The sequence below is a fragment of the Aphelocoma coerulescens genome, chromosome 4, assembly GCF_041296385.1.
Source record: "Aphelocoma coerulescens isolate FSJ_1873_10779 chromosome 4, UR_Acoe_1.0, whole genome shotgun sequence".
Taxonomy (NCBI): Eukaryota; Metazoa; Chordata; class Aves; order Passeriformes; family Corvidae; genus Aphelocoma; species Aphelocoma coerulescens.
Window position 1 is genome coordinate 76,818,510 of NC_091017.1, and position 20,846 is coordinate 76,839,355.

Below are 20,846 nucleotides of genomic sequence, written 5' to 3' on the forward strand. Positions count from 1 at the left end.
CCAGAGGAGAAGGCGCTGCCTGGGCTGAGGCACCACCTGCTCTCTCCGCTCCTGTTTTCCTCTCATCCCTACCTTGAGCTCAGGGAAGCAGAATTCCTCAGGCGTGCATGTAAAATGGGAAGCACTTGTGAAACAAGCTCCAGAGGAGCTTGGCACATGTTACAAGCTTGCACTTCATATATTTGGGACAGAACTCACCCCGGCACAGCATCCTGATTAATTTGTCTGAGCTGGGAGCAATCCCACGCCGTTCATCTCACCTGTGCTGCTGACAGGGGCTGTCGTGGGATCTGCCTGTGCAGACACCAGGAGTATTCCCAGCGTTTTTCCTCAGTAGTTTTTAGGGTTTTTTTTAAAATGAATCCGTGCTGACAAATTGCTCAGACATTCCCAGGAGCTTTGGTGGCTTTGGGGCAGCGCTTCAGACAGGACCAGAGCCACGGCCAAGTGATGCACAGATGTGGAGCTGTCTCCTTTTCAGTGTGGAAAGGGGGAACTCTTAGCCAAAAAAAAACCCATCAGGAAGCAGGTGAAGGCAGAAATCAGGGAGAAAAGGAAGAAACCACTTCCTCAGGGAGTGGTTGGTGGCCTGGGGAGCTCCCTGCCGTGGGATGCAGTTGATGTTTGGTGTTTGAGGGGAAACTTGGCAAGTTCATGCAGCAGAAATCCATCAGGATCTGCTGTAAATTGCACAGAAGGCAGATTTGGGAGTGTATTGAGGGAATACAAAGCAGGCTGTCAGACCGACCCTTCTCCACCGATCCCTGCCCTTTGGTGGTAGAATTGTTAAGGTTGGAAAAGACCCCTAAGATCATCGAGCCCAAAAGTTCCTATTGATGTTCACCCCTAAAACATTAAGTGGCCCCATTGTGCCCCAGACATGCAACAGACTGTGCAGGAAGATCTGTGAAAATTCAAATTGTTGTAATCCAGAGCTGCTTGTGTTCATGGTTCCACAAAAAGCAGAAACAAAACCGAAAACAACAACAAAAAAAAACCACCAAAAAACCAAAACCAAAATTAAAAAGAAACAAACAAACAACAACAAAAAAAAACCGAAACAAAAAGCCCCAAACAAACAAATGAATAAACAAACAAAAACCCCAAAAAACCAAGCCCCCCCCCCCAAAAATACAAGCCATACAAACCACCAAACACCTTCATATTTTGCTAAACTAATGAAACCAGGGAATTTCCCAAGCTGAGGATGGATTAGCTGCCATGAAAGTTGCTAAATCTGCACGGTAGGACAAGACATGCACCTCCAGCAGGAAGGTGGGATGGCGGGGAAGGGGAGATGGGGGCTGATTTTTTTTGGGCAAGCCGTGGGAAGGATGAGCATCCCTGGGGAAAGGCTGCTTATCCCATGAGGAGTTGCTAAAGACCCGAATTCCCTAATAAGGATGGGAGCCACAGGGGGGTGCATCCCAGGCCACCCTAAATGTGGTTTCCCTGGACACAAGGAGTGGCTTTGCTCAGAGGCAGCGCTGTCCCCGGGCCCAGCTGGAAGCTGGACAAGTCCCATGATGTCACTTCTGCAGGTAGAGGGGTCCCAGGAGCTTCAGGGGACAAGGCCATCGTGCTGTGCCACGAGGCCACTTGGCCCTTAGTCCCAGGAGGAAAGAAAACTCTGGAGAAGCTCTGCAGGGCTTGGTGAGGAGATTTAAACCTTGATCCATGTGCATTTATAGTAGAGGGTGCAGAGAGACCTCTGAGTGCTTGGAGAAGTGACAGACAGAGCTTGGGCAAAACATCTGGAGGGGCTGGAGCGTGTCCAGAGAAGGGAACGGAGCTGGGGAAGGGGCTGGAGCACCAGGAGCGGCTGAGGGAGCTGGGAAAGGGGCTCAGCCTGGAGCAAAGGAGGCTCAGGGGGGACCTTGTGGCTCTGCACAAGTCCCTGACAGGAGGGGGCAGCCGGGGGGGGTCGGGCTCTGCTCGCAGGGAACAGGGACAGGAGGAGAGGGAACAGCTCAAGTTGTGCCAGGGGAGGTTTGGAGTGGGATATTTGGAAAAATTTCTTCATGGAAAGGGCTGTCCAGCCCTGGCACAGCTGCCCAGGGTGGTGGTGGAGTCTCCATCCCTGGCGGGATTTAAAAGCCGTGTGGATGTGGCACCTGGGGACAGGGGTCAGTGGTGGCTTGGGCAGTGCTGGGGGAATGGTTGGACTGGATTATCCTGGAGGGATTTTCCAGCCTAAACAATTCTGGGATTTTATCTGTGCCTGGTTTCGTGTTTGTCACTCTTGGCAGCCCCTTCCTGGTCTCCGTGATCCTGCTTCCCTCACCTCCTCATCTCGGGAAGCACCACCCCATGAGCCTGGCACCTGTTTGCCTTCAGAAGGGTCTTTTTTTCCTTCTTCAAGCAAGGCACTGCTGAGATGCCTCTGGGGGAGGAGGGAGAGGGGTTAAACCCCCCCAAATGTCAGTGGTCCTAAAAATAGCCAGGCTTTTCCCGCTCGCATTGACTCACCCGTCACAGACCACAAACTCCTGAGTCACGTCAGGGGCTGGGGGGAAATTGTCTCTCCCTGCTCTGTTCCAAACAGGGATTCAGTGTCCAGAGTGACCCTTGGTCACCCTCGGAGGGACAGCCCTGCCCCCGTGCAGGGGTGGTGGGGTGGGGGATGGCGCTGGGATGTGTCAGCATCCCAGCACGGACGGGCTGGAGAGGATGGTGAGCTGAGCATCCTCACCCTCTTCTGCTTCTCCTGGCATTTCCTTCTTGGGGCTCAGCCCTGCCAGTGGGGGTTTCTGTTCCTGCAGGCGCCTCCCCCTCTGGAATAAGGTGCCCAGCAGGAAGTGGGACCTTGTTTTTGTCTGTTCCCACCCCACTAGATTTCAGCCGTCTCTGGTTTGAATCCTGCTCCCTCCTGCAGCTCTCAGTCCTCTCCCACCCCTTCCCAAGTGCCAGAGCTTTAACCCCACGTGGGAACAATTCAAAATATCCTTCCCAAAAAGCCTCACCTAGGGCTCCCAGCTAAAGAACAGAAATGAAGGGAAAAAAAACAAATTATTTGGGAGGTGTGGGGACCAGGAGTCTGTCCAGCTGCCTCTGGGATCACAGCCAGGAGCAACACGGCCTCTAAAAGCCACAAGGTGACCCCAGAAGCCGTCACAGCCAGCAGGGAGGTGGTGACCACAGGAAATGGGGCAGAGGAGTGGGTCCGTGGGCCTTTGGTGCCAGCCGACCCCCTTCTCCCTGCAGGTGCCTTCCCACCAAGAACTGTCCCCTCTCCAGCACCCAGATCCTCATGATCCTAACCCGACATTCCCAAAACTCTGCACTTTGGTCATTGGGGCCCTCTCCCACCAAGAGGAAGGTGCAGAAGGATGTGCTCACATCTCCCCTGCTCGGTCCCACCGGAGCAGAGACCCCCATCCCAGAGCTGCAGTTAAAGGAAAGGTTCTCACCGATATTTTGGGAGCCACTTCCTTCCCCTCCCCTCCTCCAGAATAGCTTTTTGTCTTTGGGTTTATTTTCTTTGTTGCCTCATAAAGGTTTGACCCTGGGGTGTTTTGAATGGACTCGAAGGCAGCATTGTATTCCTCCCGGGATGTGGCTGCCTCGGGCACGGGGAGGGAGGAGGGAATTCCATTGTGTCCAACCTTGCGGACCTTCGGGGAGGAAAAGCAGTGGCTTCTCCTGCTGGGGCTTCTCTCTGCTGAGCCCCGTGTCCTCTGCCAGCTCCTCCCTTGGCTCAGCCCATCCAGCCACCCCCACTCCTGTCACTTGTCCCTCGCAGAGCTGCTCAGTGACAGCTCCACCAGCACAGCTCCTCTGCAGCGGGAAAATGGGATATCCATGCCCTGGCCAGCTCCATCCTGGCCAGGTCTGACCCAGACCCTTCCCAGGGGTCTTCACCCCTCTGCTGCAGCTGATAAAAGTCACCACAAAATCCCTGTGGAGCCCACAGATGGATCCAGCTGCTTCTTGTGTGTTTACATCGTCTTAAAATAAAGAATAAAAGCTCTGGTTAATGATGCGGCCTCCTGACCCACCAAAGGCTCTTGGAGACCTCAGTTTTCATTTGGGCTCCCTCTTTTCCACCCAGAATACTTCAGAACCAACAGTGTCTCCCAGGACAAAAAGTTGTTGGCATTCTGGCTCAATAAAGTTATGGAATTTACTCCACAATTCAGTTTGCAATTGGCCACATCAGGTCTCTCCTGGAGGTTCACAGGCAACACAGAGGAAGCGACTTTTAATTTGATTTTACAAAATTAAGAGCAGCAACATAACTGCAGCAGCATGGCCTGTCCTCAAGCTGGAGATCAGAAAATCGCTGATAACAATGGAGGGGGGGGGGAAACAAAAGCTCAATAATTTCTGTTCTGGCTTTGGGAAAAGCAGGCTGATGTTCTCATATTGCACAGGGACAACGAAGTGCTTTCTAGTCCATTAGTAACCCAGGAAGACACTAAATGGCATGGCCTGAGGATAAACATTTTTAAACAGCGGGTTCAGATTAATTTGCTCCCAAGAGTCCCGTGGAAGCAGGACGAGGAGAGGTATGGGCTGCTGCTCATCCTCTCTAAGAAGTCCTGGGATTTCTCTCAGATCCCAGAAGAGTGGAAAGATGATAATTACAGGGCCGTATTAAAAAAAAAAGGGGGGGAAAGGAAGAGCTGGAAAGATGCAGCTTAGGCTGGCAGAAAGGGATGCAGGATTAGAGGGATGGAGCGTGGGAAGCTGTCAATATAAATAGATGGCTCATACAAAACAGCGTTTCACAGACTCCTTCAGCCTCACCGGGGGCAGGTTTGTATCAGGTGACCCCAGCAGCACCACAGATGGAAATGTGCCCCTGTGAGGAGCTTTGGTTTGAGGGTGTCATGGTTATTCTGGTTAAAAAATGAGTTATCACAGAAACATGGAATGGTTTGGGTGGGAAGGGACCTTAGAGATCATCCAGTTTCACCCCAGGGACACCTTCCCCTATCCCAGGGTGCTCCAATCCCCATCCAGCCTGGCCTTGGGCACTTCCAGGGATCCAGGGGCAGCCCCAGCTTCTCTGGGCACCCTGTGCCAGGGCCTCCCCACCCTCACAGGGAAGGATTTCTTCCCAATATTTCAGGTAAATCTTCCCTCTGGCAGTTTGAAGCCATTCCCTGTGTCCTATCACTCACTGCCTGCCCTTGCTGTCCCTCTTTTCTTGTCATGGAAGTTCACGATGGGGAGTGTTGGATCCTGACTGGATCCCGAGGGACTGGGACAGGGATGGCTCCCTCCTCCCTGTGAAGCTGGTGCTTAGATAAAAAGAGTCTGGGAAGAGGAGAATCTCACTGATCCCGCCCCATTTCCCCCAAGCCTCAGAGCTTTTCAGGGATGCCTCCCACCCAAAGCTGTCTTTGGATCCCCCAAAAGGTTGATGCTGCCATCAGAGGACACTCTCCCTGACACTGCCTGCTCCCTCCTCGCTCAGTCTAATGCTGTTCTGTTCCATCCTCCATGAATTTTTGGCAGGGAATTATGACCTCTGAGAAAAGCTGCTTCACTTGGTTTATCTTTAACCCAGTGCTTGAGTCATCTCCAGTTGCGTTTTGAGGTAGAGCGAAGAGTCACATCCCTTCGCCCCATAAACAGAGACTTTAACCCCTTTTAGGCTCTGTAATAGCCACTCTGGACATTTTGGTGGCTCTGAGGCACTCCAGGAGTTAAAATTCCCTGCACCAGGCTGCGGTTCCCCACTGGAAGCTCCTCTGCACCTCCACGAGTCACCGGGACACCTGCGAGAGGTGTCCCTGGAGCAGGAACCACCTCACTGCTGCCATTCCCACCTCTTATGTGGGACACGCCGGCCACTGGCCACCCCCAGGGAGGCAGAATCCCCCAAGGTAATTCATGCCAATTACTGCAATCAGCTAATTAGCAAACAAGATCGATTCAAATGAAGTTACGGTGTCAACAGCTATTATGCAAGCTTGTGTGTGCTGGAGGAAAGCCATCCTGAGAGTCCTGGCGGTCAAAAAGCCCTCGGGGGTGGGAATTGAGGAGAGGTAAAAGGGATGTGGGGGGGGGCGGTAGGAGGGAAATTAAGGGGGGGAAAAAACCCCGTCGCTGAGACAAATTAGGGAGGGAAAGCGTCGAGAATGGAAAGTGATCCAGGTAATTGCTTGTAAACACAAAAGGGATGATGGAGAGGGATGATTCCCACCAGCCAGGCTGGGGTGAGAGGGAGAAGCCAGCTCTTCACTGGGGAATTATCCGGGCTCCTCTGTAGGGCATCCCCCAAAGGTGAGGGTGCAGGGGTGGGGGGTCCTCCCTCCCGGAAAATTCCAGGGTGAGACAGCCTGGGAAGAGCTCTCTGCTCCCGGCCACAGGACACCCATCGGAACCAGCTCTCCGGCGAAAACCGATTGCCACTTTTGGAAGCGAGTTGCCAGCTTGGCCTTGCCTGCGATGCAGCGATCTCCCGACGGGAATTAGAGGCAGGCTGGCTCCATCGCTTCTCCCTCTGGGAACGCAAGCCTGAAGCTGGCTGGGGCCACGAGGGTGCGACACCGGGAGCCGCAGCCTGGTGTAAAGCCTGCAGAGACATCTGCTAATCCTCCCCTAAGCCCGCTGTGATGGATTTAAAGGGTGTTTTTGTCGCTCGCCCCCGGGATGAAGATCCTCGGAGGATAAGCGGCCGAAGGAAATGAAGGGATTCTTCCCTCCTGCGGTGGGGCAGGAAAGGGAGACGCGGCTCCCGCTGGGATGTGCCGGGGGCTGCGGGTGTCACCTGCCCCGCGCTGTCCCTCGGAGCGCAGGGATGCCGCCCTCATCTCCCGCTGGAATTCGGGCAGGAGTTCGGCCGCCCGGCTCAGGAGCGGACAGATGCCCTGGTTTTATCACAGCAGCTGGCCCAGAGAAATGTTATCCGGCAACCCAAATCTCTGGCTGCCTTCTAAACCCCGGAGGGGTGCAAAATTGCTTTGCACTCTGAAGCCAGGGTTGGAGAGCTGAAGGAAAGGGTTTTCCCTAGCTTCTGTCCCGGTCAAAGCTGGGGTTGGGGCTGTAACACCACGTCCTACCTGTCCTCAACTTCCCTTCTAAGGATGAGAGGAAAAGACATCAACAGATCGATGGGAAACTTCATTAAAGGAGGAAAAATTAGGTTTTCCAGCTTGGAGGAATAACCCCTGAGCGGTGGATGCATCCACAATGCTGGGATAGCTGTGCCAGGAACGTGGGCATTCAGGGCACAGGGTGGCTGCCCAGGGATGACTTGCAGGACTTGTTTTTAAAACAAACAGATCCCTTTTATCGCCTGAAATCCCGCACCTCCGCCACGAGGAAACGTGTGGAACAAAAGAAATGCCACCATTAATCAGCTCTGGAGCTCGGGGCTTGGCTGAGGGACCTCTTCCCACAGCCACGTACCCACCTCCCTCGGTGCTGGGCACAACGCAGCCCTGCCTGGAGCCGGGCTGGCCGCTCCTGCCCTCCCAGCACATTGCAGGGAGAGGGAAATAATCCCTCCTTTCTTTCCCAGCTATCAGGAATGCACCACACCTGGTGCCCCTCGGGGAGTGTTTGCTGTCCTGGCGGGCGCCAAGGCCGGATTGTTTGCCCGGGGAATTTTTTTTTTTTTTAGATATGAAATATTATTATTAAAAGCTAATTTGGGCCCCTGAGAGCGTGGAAGGGAAGGCAAAGCTCTTGGCTGGCACTGAGGAATGTCAACAGGCCCTGGGTTGGTTTGGCTGGTCCCAAAGCTCTCCTGAGCTGCAGGAGATGAGTTTGGGCTTTGCTGGAAAGCAGGCAGGGGGATTACCCACCCCAAACACGTGCAGGTGGCACATTCACCACTTTAACCACAAGATCAGGTTTTGAAATACCTCATCCCAGTCCCCAGATTAGCTCCCATTCCAAACAGTCCCTTGGGAGGCTGCAGTGCAGCCCAGCAGAGGGAAACTGAGGTTCGGGAACGTGCTGAGGATGGCACCAAGTGCCAGTAGCAGGGAAAAAAACAGATTAAAAACTTTCCACTTGGGACTCAACAGCACTAAAACCACTCCTTCACGTTGGGGACACCCTGATCTCAAAGAAGTCAAGCCCTGGGGCTTGGAAAAGCATTGGGAGGGAGGAAGAGTGGGGCAGGCAGGAGGAAGGAGTGGAGCAAACTCCTGCTGTGCAGTGGCAGCTCAGCAGCAGTGATTTATTATTCACATTACTGGAGGAGCTGGGAGAACATCAGGGTCTCCCTGAGCCTGGCATGAGTATTATGGGCTGTGCTCAGCCCGCTCCTGGAGATGGGTGTTGCTGTCCTTGCTGAGCTGCACCGGGTGGAGATGTGGATTTTCCTAGCAGAGACCTTTTGAGAGAGGTGTTTGTTGGAGGAGGGAGAGATCTGAGCCAGGAACAGGTGCTGGTCTTTGCAGAGCCCCCCTCCCCTGGGCAGGGACTACCAGGGATCCCCTCCCCTGGGCAGGAGAGCCATGGGGTGCAGGGGCCTGTGGGGATGCAGCTCTGCCCGTCTCATCCCAGCATCCCTGATGATTTTTGGGGAATGTTTTCATCCTCTCCTTTCCACCCTGGTGTCTCTGAGACACCTTGAGGAGCCCAGCCTGGCCAGAGCAAACACCAACACGTCCCTGTCCCCTGTCCCTCCTGCAGGGAGATGTCTGAGGTGACACAGCCGGTCCTGCCATCCCAACATCTCCGGTGGGATGGCTTGGCTGCTCCTCCAAGTGCTTGCCAAGGGCAGAGCCGGGGCTGTAATGAAGGCAGCGGCCCATGGGGAGTGGAAGGAGCCTGTGCTAGATCAGCTGATATAATTAGAAAGCGGGGACAAGGAGAGGAGCTCCTGTGCCCGAAAGCTGGGCTGTTCTTTCCAGCTCCAGCAGCTGGGCTAATAAAAGCTCCGACCTCCCCTTGTGCATCATCTCCAGCGCGTGCCTGGGGGCTCTGCCATGGCTGGGAGCGCGGGGAGGAGCTCCCACATTCCAGCTTTTCCAGGGATGGGGCATCTGCAGCCGCTCTGGGCAGCACCCACCACCATCACCTTGGCCAGCCGGTGTCCTCTGACCCCCTCACCTGGGCCTCACTGCTGGCACTGGGCACTGTCCATCCCCCCAAAACCACTCTTCCAGTTGACTTTTCCAACCGGCTCTGTGTCCAGGTTGTCTCTCCTCATGTTTTTGTTCAGGCAAGAACCCCCACATGGCCCCAAAGTGACCCCAAATGGCCCCAAAATGACAACCTGCTTGCAAAGCCCTCAGGCCAAGCCCTCTGGTGATGGTGGGGAGATGGTGGGTTTGTATGGGAGCATCTCCACCAAATGAGATGACAGCCTGGGAGAGCTGGAGAAGAGATGGCTCCAGGGAGACCTTCCAGCACCTTCCACTGCATAAAGGGGCTCCAAGAGAGCTGGAGAGGGACTTAGATGGGATATTAGGAATGAATTCCTGCCTGTGAGGGTGGCAAGGCCCTGGCACAGGTTGTCCAGAGAAGCTGTGGCTGCCCCTGGATCCCTGGAAGTGTCCAAGGCCAGGTTGGACGGGGCTTGGAGCACCCTGGGATAGTGGAAGATATCCCTGCACATGGCAGGGGGTGGAATGAGATGGTTTTAAGGTCTCTCCCAATCCAGACCATTCCATGATTCTATGAAATCCCAACCCCACAAGCCAGAGTTTCCCCATGGAAGAAGGAACTGGGTGAGATCTCCATTCATCTGCAAACCCACCTGGTCTCCTGTGGCAGCACTGACCCCTGCTAACAACCCCCAACGCCTGCAAACTGACCTCACAGCAAGGATTTAATAGGATTTAGCAACAGGGAAACCCTGGCTACCTGGGGAGTGCAGAACACACCTGGGCAGGCTGGGGGAAGCAATATTCCTGCTGGATTTGTGGGACATATCTACCTGGATAGAAGAGGAGGAGATCCAGTGGACCTTCTCAGGGCTGGAGGGAAGGGAACATGGAGAACCAGGGTCTGTAACACCAAGGTACCTTGAAATCCTGAGCCTACAGAGAAGATCAGTCCTGTGGGTATTTAGGAGAGGGTCGTGGCTGCATGATGAGACCCAGCCTGATGCACTGGGCTCGTTCTCACCTTCCCTGCAAAATAAACCCCCCATCCCATCCAGCTCCTGACTTGTCCCTGGCAGGCACGGATCTGTTGGGCATCACTCCACAGACCTTCCCAGCAGGGAACCAACTTCTTCCAGTGCTGGACAGCCAGTCAGTCACTGCTTATCCCAGGTTTTCATTCCTGGCTTGGATCATTATTTTTATTACTGGTCCTGGGCTTCCAGAGGAAAACATATCTTTGGGCCACATACCAAGGGATTTGGTTAATTCGTCACCCGCAGACGCGCAGATATTTATTTAAAAGCGCCTCTTGTTATGTTACTTGGCAACTTCCGAGCCCGTGTGTTTCTGCAGCTGATAAATATTTGTGAGGTTGGTTGTGTGAAGAGCAGCATGTGTTAATGATCTGATTGCCTTTTTCCCGGGCTCCCTGCAAAGGGAACGGGCTCCATCGCCCATTGGTGCAAAAGGACCTGGAGGTGCTGGACAGCAGTGGCTGGACACGAGGCCAGGTGTGCCCAGGTGGGCAAGAGGCCGGTGGCACCTGGCTTGTGCCAGCACTGGGGTGGCAGCAGGGCCAGGGTAGTGCCCGTCCCCTGTGCTGGCACTGCTGGGGCACCTCCAGTCCTGGGGGCAGCTCTGAGCCCCTCACAGAAAGACTCTGAGGGGCTGGAGCATGTCCAGGGAAAGGAACGGAGCTGGGGAAGGGGCTGGAGCACCAGGAGAGGCTGAGGGAGCTGGGAAAGGGGCTCAGCCTGGAGCAAAGGAGGCTCAGGGGGGACCTTGTGGCTCTGCACAAGTCCCTGACAGGAGGGGGCAGCCAGGGGGTCGGGCTCTGCTCCCAGGGAACAGGGACAGGAGGAGAGGGAACGGCCTCAAGCTGGGCCAGGGGAGGCTCAGGTTGGAGATCAGGAGGAATTTCTTCATGGAAAGGGTGGTCAGGCATTGGAATGGGCTGCCCAGGGTGGTGGTGGAGTCACAATCCCTGGAATTACCCAGGGAATGACTGGACGTGGCACTCAGTGCTCTGGTTTAGTTGGGGCGGTGGGTGGTGCTGTTTGGCCAAAGGTTGGTACTCAGTGAGCCCGGAGGTGTTTTCCAACCTGAACGATTCTGGCATTCTGGGATTATACCTGTCTAAACCTGGAGCATCCTGCTGGCTCTGGAGCATCTTGCTGCCACATGATCAGGATTTGGCCCTGAAGGAAAGAGAGGCTTATGTAGGGCTCAGACAAAACTCATCCTTCTGGCTCAGGAACCAGACAAAGCCAACAGGACCCACATCTTCATGGCAAAACCTCCCAGTTTTGTGAGATGGAAACGCAGCCAAAATCCCCGTGAGCCTGATTCCCAGCCTTGCAGCCTTGCAGGAACTCCTGCAGCTCCTGCACAACTCAAGGGGACTTTCCCTGCCAGGAGAGCTCTTGGCTCCAGCCAAACCTGGATCACAAGGCGTGAGCCATCCCAGTTTCCTGATAGCTGCCTAAGCAGTTCTGTTTGCTTTCCTTGCTGTTTAGGGAGCTCCATGGACCTTCTGGCCCCCCATGGTGGGGCTCAGCCTGCCCCTTCCCCCCAGAGTTGTGCCTGGGGCTGTGGGGTGATGGAAGAGCGGAGTTCTGGCTGCTTTAGGGAACCACCAGGATTATTGCAGGATCTCAGGCGCTTGGTCCACCACCACCTCCAGCATGGAGCATCCCATCCTACCTATGGCTCCTGGTGGCACCGTGTCCTGCAGGAATTGTGGGCTCCTGGAATGGTTTGGGATGGAAGGGACCAGGGATGTCACTCCCTAGACCAGGTTCCACGGAAAGGGCTCCCACAGCCAGAGGATGGATCCAGTGGCCCAGCATGGAGGACAAAGGCTTTGCCCACGGAGCAGAGGTGTGGGGGAGCCAGAGGGGTTGGGGGGTCCCTGCCTGCTCCCCAATCCCGAGGGCAGGGATGTCTGGGCTCCTGGCCTCGTGCCTCCATTTCACTTTCAGATCCCTCAAATAATAACCGTGTTTGCCAGCTCCTGTGAAGGGAATGACTAATGGGAAAGATCCTCTGTGAAGGGAAACAAGAAATCTTGTTTCACCCTTTGTTTGCTGGATTTCTCTGACAGCCCCAGGCATGGCTCAGTTCCTCTTCGGGAGAAAGCAGATTTTAAGCCCTTCAACAGCTCCAGCAACACCCTCTTAACTCTTAGCCTTCCCTGTCGGGATAAAACTCCCTCCAGAAACTTTTTTGCAGCCAGTTTATCCACATTCCTGCTCCATCCACATGGAGTTATCACACAGCGAGTGCCTCCGACTGCTGATGCAACGTGGTTTTCACAATGCATGTGGCAAACACCCTCCCCATCTGCCTGGGGGTTTTTTTTGCAAGTCAGGGGACCTTCCTCTTTTCCTGTTTTTTCTCGGGATGGGTGACCAAAGGTGCCCTTATCATGGAGATGCCCCTGTGATGGAAGCAGCAGGGGATGCCCAGGGCTGATGCTGCAGCCCCCAGGGAAGAGGGGGCTCTCCCAATCCCGCCTCTTGTAGGACAAGCTGCTGCTCTCTCCCAGACATCTACAGCCAGATGTTGGACCTTCAGATGCTTCTCTCCCTGCTCTTTTTGGATCTGAGGGGGCTGGGAGTTGATCCCTTGGGACACCAGCCCGGTGACCCAGCAAGGAAGAGTTTGAGGAGGAAGGAATCTCTTCCCTGGAAGCAGACATGAAGCCACACAGGCACTTGAGCCGCTTTTTAAATGCCCACCCCTGCCCCGGGGAGCCGACGGGGACAATTTCAGCCGCTCCACACACTCCTCCTCTTCCCCGCTGCCATCACAAGGCCGGCACTCGGGACAAGGTGCCCGCTCCCCTTGCGTGAGCCCGGACACCGCAGACAGGGAATCACACCACTCCGGCATTTCCACGCCTGTTTTCGCCCGTTCGCCTCCCAGCCTTTGCAGAAAATAAATTCCCCAGCCAGGCTGAACTCGGATGACAGCATCGCTGCTATATTTAGCCACGGCAGATCGCCGCTCCAACCGGGGCCACACATAAACAAACCCCGGCGCACGGAGCTCGCCCGGAGAGGGCACGGCCGAGCGAACGGCGCGGGATGGAGCAGCCTCCCAGCCCTGCCTGCCCCAAACTGGGAGTGCCTTGCGCTCCCTGGTAGTGCCAGCTCCTCCCTGGAGGGCTCCGTGCTGGCACAATCCAACGCCGGAGCGGGTTTGAGGATGAAGGATGCGCTGGAGGGTGTTGGAAGCAAAGCTCGGAGAGCTGAGGGAGTTGCCAAAGGTTATCCCGCGGGGCAAGTGGCATCCCCCGGCTGGGACTGCAGCCGCTGGCTCCCAGCTGGAATCCAGCAGGCTGCTGGCATTCCGCCCCCCTCCCGTGGACTGTGCTGTGGGGCAGAAAATGCCATAAAATTCCCCGCTACAGCTGTACCCGCCCTTCCTACCTCCGCTGCACATCTCCCTGCAGCCTTCCTGCTGGCAGCTGCCTGCTCCTCTCCCTGTCCGTGGGGCACGGAGCTGCACGGCGATTCACGGAGCTGCACGGGCATTCACGGGGTGTGGAGCAGAGGGAAGAGGTTGTTGATGTGCAGCACGGTCCATGCCTGGCTCACTGGCAGGCCTTGCCCTCCTTCCCCAGCTCCTCACGTGGGGAAGAGCATTGGGATGCTCAGGGGGTGCTCAGGGAATGCTTGGGGGGATGCTCGGGGGTGCTCGGGGATGTTCAAGGGGATGATCAGGGGGATGCTGACGGGGGGGATGCTGAGGAGGAACTCAGAGAATGCCCAGGGGGATGCCCAGGAGGGTGTGGAGCGTCCAGCATCCCAACACCCTCCTCTGGAGCAGAGATCATCCGGCCTGGGGGGCCGCTGGCAGCCACAGGTTCCCAGGCTCTCGCCTCGGCTCCGAGGAGGGGACGGGGCGGCAGAGGGGGTCCCTGCTCCCCCTGGGCACACCTACAGCCCCGGATGGGGCTCTGTGCTGCAGTGCAGCAGCTCCAGCCCCGCTCCCCCCGGGGAGCTGGCGGAGGGGATGCCCACCTTCACCCTCCCTTCATCGCAGCGCCCGCTCCGCCTGCTCCAAGCCCGGCTGCCGGGCCAGCGAGCGGGCTGAGCCGTCGGGAGGAGCAACAACCCGCTCCTCTGCTGCTGGGGATGCAGCCCGTGGAGCTGGGACCCCCAGGAACAGCGGGCAGTGGGGTGGGCGTGCACCCACGGCTTGGGGGCCGCGGTGGGCGCGGGGGAACACCCGATCCTTGCAAAGGCAGGGAGGCGCCGCTGCCCCCTCGGGTGATGTCCCAAGCGGGGATCCCCTGGTCGGGGTGGGGAGGAACGCTGGGTACCCAAGTGCTGGCAAAGCCGGGGAGGCATCGGCGCCTCCTGGGGTGAAGCCCCCGGCGGGGAGCCCCATGCCATGACGTCCCCCCACGTCCTCCCTCCCTCCCCACCGCCGCTGCTGGGCGAGGGCCACCCAGCACCGAGGCAGATGACATAATTCCCAGCAACTGCACGTTAATCACTCGGCCGCCAGCAACCTCCTCGCCGTGAATCCAACCCCCAGCCCTCAGCCACCGCTCCCCTCCCTGACATCACTGCCAAAGAAATAAAGAAATAAATAGAAGAAGATGAGGAAAAGGTGACGAGGGGGAATAACCTGGCACTGGCACACAGGTCTGCCCCCCCGCCGCTCCTCCCCGCCTCGTACTCTATTTTTGGGTGCTGTCACATCCCAATGGCCCCGCGGGGCCAAATCCAGGCAGCTGCGACTTTAGGCACAAACACGGCTCCCTCCCCTCCATCACACCCGAAATCGGCGCTGGCAGCCCATCCTCCACCCCACCCCCTCCCCAAAATCCTCCCCTCCCCCCCCCAAATTACATCTGGGTGGGTGGTTCAGGGGAGCGAAGCTCCAGCATCAGGTCCCCCACCTCGCTCTCTGTGCACCCCACATCTCTCCACCCCCAAGAGACCCCCCCCCGTCACCCCCCACCCCATCCCACCTCCCCCTTCTCTCCCAGCGCCGCTTCCCAGTTCCTCCCAGTCGCTTCCCACCCCGAGCCTTACTCTTGGCGGGGATGCTGGGGCTGCGCCGGTGCCCGGCAGCGATCGCGGCGATGCGCAGGAGCGGGCAGGGCTCGGGCAGGGCTCAGGGATCGCAGCCGGGCGGCCGCTCCCGTCCGAGGGGTCTCATCTCATTTTGTCCTGTGTCACCAACACACACACACACATTCGCAGCCACGTTTCCCCCCCCTTCTTGCGGCAAACGGCGGCCAGCCCCGACCCCACCCCCTGTCACAGCAGCAGCCTAACAGCGAGGACCGGGAGGATGGAGGAGGATCTGCTCGCCTTCCCTTTAACTCTTCCCTCGCCACCCCCCCAGGACAGGGCTCTGTCCCCGTGGACCTGGATGGGGATGCTGGGATGCTGCATGGGCCCCCCTCACCTTGCCGCCTTCCCCCCCAGGGCCCCGGGACAGGGCGTGTTTGGGGTCTGGTGGTGCCCTGGCTCTGTTCCCCGCAGCCTCGAAGTGTCTCATCACCCTCGTGCCCCCCCAAAAAGGAGCCCCCAAATAAAGCTGGGCCCTGACATTGCCCCAGGCAGTGGGGCAGGGCGTGTCTCACGTGGGGCACGGCTGGGGTTTGAGGGGCATGGGCAGCCCCTGGGCGACAGACAAGGCCGGGGGGTGGAAGCCAAGTCTGTCTGCCTGTATCCACCAAGAAAATCCCATTTTGCTCCCTATTTCCCCCCATCTCCAGGAGCAGAGCCTTTTGGGGGGGGAGGGGACTCAGCCTGAACTCCTGGGGGTCCCCAGTGGGGGTGGGATGGGGATGTAAAGTCAATGTGGGGGATGAAACAACTTTTCCCATCCCATGAAGAATCCAAGGACTGAGCTTGCAGGGATGGGGGGGCAACTCCCCAAACTGCCTCTTACACAGATGAGCTGGAAAAGGAACATCCCAATGGCCAAGGATTCCAGCTGAAGGCAGGGCAGCTCCTGACTGTGACATTGCACAGAGTTGTCTTCTCCAAGGAGCAGTGAGAGGTGCCAGAAGGAAAAGGGAAACGTAAAGGGAAAGGAAAAGGGAAAGGAAAAGGGAAAGAAAAAGGAAAAAGGGAAAGGAAAAGGGAAAGGGAAAGGGAAAGGAAAAGGAAAAGGAAAAGGAAAAGGAAAAGGAAAAGGAAAAGGAAAAGGAAAAGGAAAAGGAAAAGGAAAAGGAAAAGGAAAAGGATAAAGAAAAAGGAAAAGGAAAAAGGAAAAAGAAAAGCTCATTATGATGTCCATGGAGAGGGAGGTTGGTGGCACATGTCCCTGCTCCCAGCTTCACCCCAGCTTCACTGGGTTTGCTGCAGCAAGTTTGGGTCCTGCCAACACACACCATGGGGCTCTGCTTCTCCCCTTGGCCTTTCCATGGATAAATGGAGGCCACAACCCTCCTGCTCGTCTGTCAGCAGTCCCAGGAGGGAGGAAAGAGGTAGGAATTGCTGCCACTTAATTCTGCAGCTTTCCAGTGAAATGGCAGGGCAGGAAATTAATTATCACTGCTAATAGTGCTGGACAGGCCCTCAGCTGCTCCCCCAGAAGTGCAGGCTGTGAGTCTCTCCCTGCACAGGTTGTTGCTGACAGCGCTCCGGGGGCTGGGTGTGATCCTGCTTGGATGGAAAGGGCAGCTGAGGCTCCCTGATTTACTTACAGCCCGTCACCTTGAGGACTGGGATTAGACCTGCTGGGCAAAGCCACCTCTGCTGTGGGTAGGGTTCTGCCACTTCCCACCAGCACCAAAAGCAGTGGAGCAGCTCAGGTCCTGCATGGACAACTGGGGGGTTCTTTGCAATGAAATCTGGCAAGGAGAGAGCAGGGCTGTCAATGGGGGGTGGAGAAGGTCAAGTCAGATGTGTTTTCTGGGACTGTCCCACCAGGAATGAAGAGGTGCCCAGGACCCAGCAGGATTATCCCTGTCCATGCAAAGCTGTTCACAGGTAAAAAGTGTTCCTGGGCAGCCTGGTCTGCTCTGAGCCTGGCAGTGCAGCCTCCTTCAGGGGTCATGCAAGGGTAGGAGGTGTCCTACAGGAAGCTCACGGAGCTTCTCGTGCTGCTCCAGCTTCTGATGAACCCTGCTCCAGTTGTCACCCCACCACACACCTCCAGGATTGAGCACCAACGCGGAGCTGCACCTGATGGGAGATGAGCTCCAGCTGCCCTCTCCAAGGGGCACTGGAATGCTCCTGGACACCCTGAGGGGATGAGCAGGGAGCCTGCAAGTGTTCCCCCACACAGCCATGGGTCATGCCTAGGCTGGGGCAGCCCCAGTTTTGTAGCTGAGAATCAGAATCACAGAATCCTTTAGGTTGGAAAAGACCCCTAAGATCACTGAGTCCAAAAGTTAACCCAGCCCTGGCAAGAAGAGGGTGCTCTGATGGTGTTACACCTCCACCAGCATCCTGTCCCCAGCTGCAGCTGTTCATGGACACCCAAGGAAGAGCAAAACCAGCACAATATTTCCCCCTTGCGTTCTTCAGCATCGCCAAAGGAGAGGTTTTTGCCAGGTCCAGACATCTGCGGTGGCTGAGAGCCCTCAGTGTGCTGTGAGCCCATCCCCACTGCAAGGTGCTGCCTCCTTGGGTGGGCTGAAGCCCAGAGCCTTTCAGGATACCCCCCATTCACCCTCCCATTCCAATGGCTGAGCCTTTCAATAAGGATTATCCTGGGACCAGCACCGGGGCTGCAGGATTTTCACTCTCCTCCTCTACCCCAATCCCTCTCCAAGTGCTTGCAGATGCAGATTCCCTGTGGTGGGCTGGGATGAGCTCTCTCTAAAGGGGACAGTGCTCTGCTCCTCATCCTCATCCCAGCCCTGCCAACGTCCCCAGTGGACTCTGTTTTCCCTTATTTGCCGAGTGTTTTGCGTGCCTCGCTGTGGTTATCATGCTCCAGCCGTCAGCTTGCAGCGAGTCCCTGGGAGAAGGTGCCAACTTTAACATATGCCTGAACAGTTCTTTTCAGACATATACAAACTGGAACAATGCCTCGCTGGGAATATGCTTGTTGGTGCAATTTGCCAACTGTGGCTTCAGATCTGCTCTTTTCAGCTCGCACCAACTATTTGTAGACGGTGCAAAAGCCGGGATCGCCGCACACGGATGGGGTCTCTGGAAGGCTCTCTCAGGTATGCAGGAATGAGCAGGGCGGACAGTCAAGGGCTGGGCAAAGACCTCTGAGTATCAGAAATAAAGTTCAGATCAAATATTTTGCATCTGAGAACCTCATCCTTTTCCCTTTGCTTTAGGAAGTGGCCAGCACCGATTTCTCTACTGTTTGAACCATGAGCGCGTTCTTGCCTTGGTGCAAGCAGGACTTGGCTCAACTCACCACATTCCCTAGGTTCAAACACCTCCCAGTGCTTCCTCCATCACTGGCGTTCACCTTTGTGGTAGGATGTCATGGGGATGTGACTGGAGTGCCACTCAGGGTGGCTCAGGGTGTCACTGCTCTGTCACACCCTTGGAAAAAAGGGCTGACCAACCTCAGCTGGACATTCCCTGACTTCCTCCCGTGGGTTTGTTGACACCATGGCAATGTTTGAAGGAAATTTGGGAAGGTGATAACAAAGTGGGGCTGGGGCTGTGTCCAGGCTGAGGCTGTGTCCAGGCTGAGGCTGTGTCCGGGCTTTCCAAGTGGGCAGTGAAGGCCCAGTGGTGATGAGGCAGAGTTTTCTCACCAGCACTGGTGAGGACACAGCTCTGCCCTTGCCCCTGTCCCAGCCTTCATCTTGCAACTCCCTGGGCAAGGATCACGTCCCGTTCTTCGCCGATGGAACCCCCCCTCTGTGGGCAGTGCTGGATGTGGAAGTGCCCACGAGCCAACCCAGGAGCGGGAGGGTCAGTGCTCGAACTGCCTGTTCCCCGTGGAGGGCTGCCAAAGGCATGTGTGTTTGAGATAGCAAATCATCAAGGGACCATTGTTCATAGCAACCTCAGTGGAAATATTTTTGTGTGTGTGTGTGTGTATGTGCTGGCATCCAATTTGGCAATGGTTACTCAGCACAAGTGGGCGGCCTGTCCCTTTCTCTCAGCTGGAGCCTCCTCCTCCTCACAGGGACCCAGAAGAGGGATGAAAGGAGAGCAGATGGTTTGGGGGTGCTCAGAAGTACCAGTGCCAAGGGCTGTCTCATCATGGCAGGCTGAACATGCTCAAGACCAAGGAGGTCTCTCCAAGTAATGGGGAGATGCAGGAGGTCTGTGAGCAATTCTTGGGAATAATGGCGGTTTCAGCCTTTGGTTGGATTTTGAGAAGGAGCAGAAATTGAGATCTTTGGGGTATTGTGCAAAGTATGGGGTTCTGTATCAAATACTCTCTTTGCAAGTCCAAAGGAATTTGAAGAATTGATGCTGGAGGGAGACTTTGGACAAGGGCCTGGAGTGACAGGACAAGGGGGAATGGCTTCCCACTGCCAGAGGGCAGGGATGGATTGGATATTGGGAAGAAATTGTTCCCTGGGAGGGTGCTGAGGCCCTGGCACAGGGTGCCCAGAGAAGCTGTGGCTGCCCCTGGATCCCTGGAAGTGTCCAAGGCCAGCTTGGACAGGGCTTGGAGCAACCTGGGATAGTGGGAGGTGTCCCTGCCCGTGGCAGGGGGTGGAACTAAATGAACTTTAAAGGACCTTTCCAACCCAAACCATTCCATGATTTTATGCTGAAGGGCCACTGCTGGCTTTGCTAGGATGAAGCCTCAGGGCTTCCTCCAAGTGACAATCCAGGGATCCAAGCCTGGAGAGCTGGTCAAGGCAGGCATGCTCCAGATGATCTCCTCTTTCAGCACCACACCAGATCTGTCACAGTCCTTTCATGGAGAAATTCCCATTGAAAGCTCCGCTGCTGCTCTCATCCCTGCAAAAGTGAATGGAGAGATTTGTCCTGACCTCCATCCCCCTCCACAGCTCCCGGCATTTCGTTTTTCTCCAAAGCAACACTCTGCTGCTAGAATCAGCTGACATGAAACCGAGCTGGCTCCTACACACCTTGGAGCTCAGGCAGGGCTGCTTCCCACACAGTGTCTTTCACCCAAATTAAACAGCTCCCAGCTGAGCCCTGCCATCCATCATGCCAAGCCACAGGCACAGCTCGGGTTTGGCAGCTTTTACACCTCTGTGGGTTCACGTTTAGTGGGGAAAGAGCAGGGACCTTTTATTTGTGAGTGTGCTGTAATGGGTGTGCAGCCATGGAGGCTGCGGGGCCATCCTTGGGATCACGCTGGAATCAGCAGGATCACGCTGGAATCAGTGGGAGGCTGGTTGTTGTTAAAGATAGCAAAGATCTGGGCATTGAGGGCTGTTCTATTGGGAAGGAATTGCTCCCTGTGAAGGTGGGCAGGCCCTGGCACAGGGTGCCCAGAGAAGCTGTGGCTGCACCTGGATCCCTGGAAGTGTCCAAGGCCAGGTTGGAACAACCCGGTCTGGTGGAAGGTGGAAAGTTCCAGGTTGGAGCTGTGTGGTCTTTAAGGTCCCTTCCAACTGTGGCTCTACTCTGTGATTCCCTGATGTTCAGGCTGCAGCGCTGGACATTCCTGGGGGCATGGATGGGTGCACACTGCCCATTCCTGGGGCTGTCACTCCTCAAGGACGTATTGCTGACCTCACCTTGGTGTCCACACCAATGCCAGGTGAGCAGCAATCCCAGCTCCTTGGCTGTGTTGGTCTGAGCTTGGTTCAGTTCTCCAGGTGGTGTCTGAGAGCTCTGTAGGTGTCCCAGAATGTTTCAGGCACCTACACAGAGCAGGCAGACATGGGATGGGGTCTCCATTGGTGTCACCTGTGGTGGAGATCCTTGCTGGAGACAACACTGCCTG

General features: G+C 56.2%; 1 protein-coding gene across 1 annotated transcript in view; it reads right to left on the reverse strand.

The window, feature by feature from the left end:
- LZTS3 (leucine zipper tumor suppressor family member 3) overlaps positions 1–15,241 on the reverse strand; it is a 41,335-nt gene extending 26,094 nt beyond the window's left edge. The window contains exon 1 of the mRNA XM_069014775.1: positions 15,068–15,241. The gene's annotated coding sequence lies outside the window, so the exon portion shown is untranslated. The remainder of the gene's footprint in view (positions 1–15,067) is intronic.
- Positions 15,242–20,846: the final 5,605 nt, after the last annotated feature.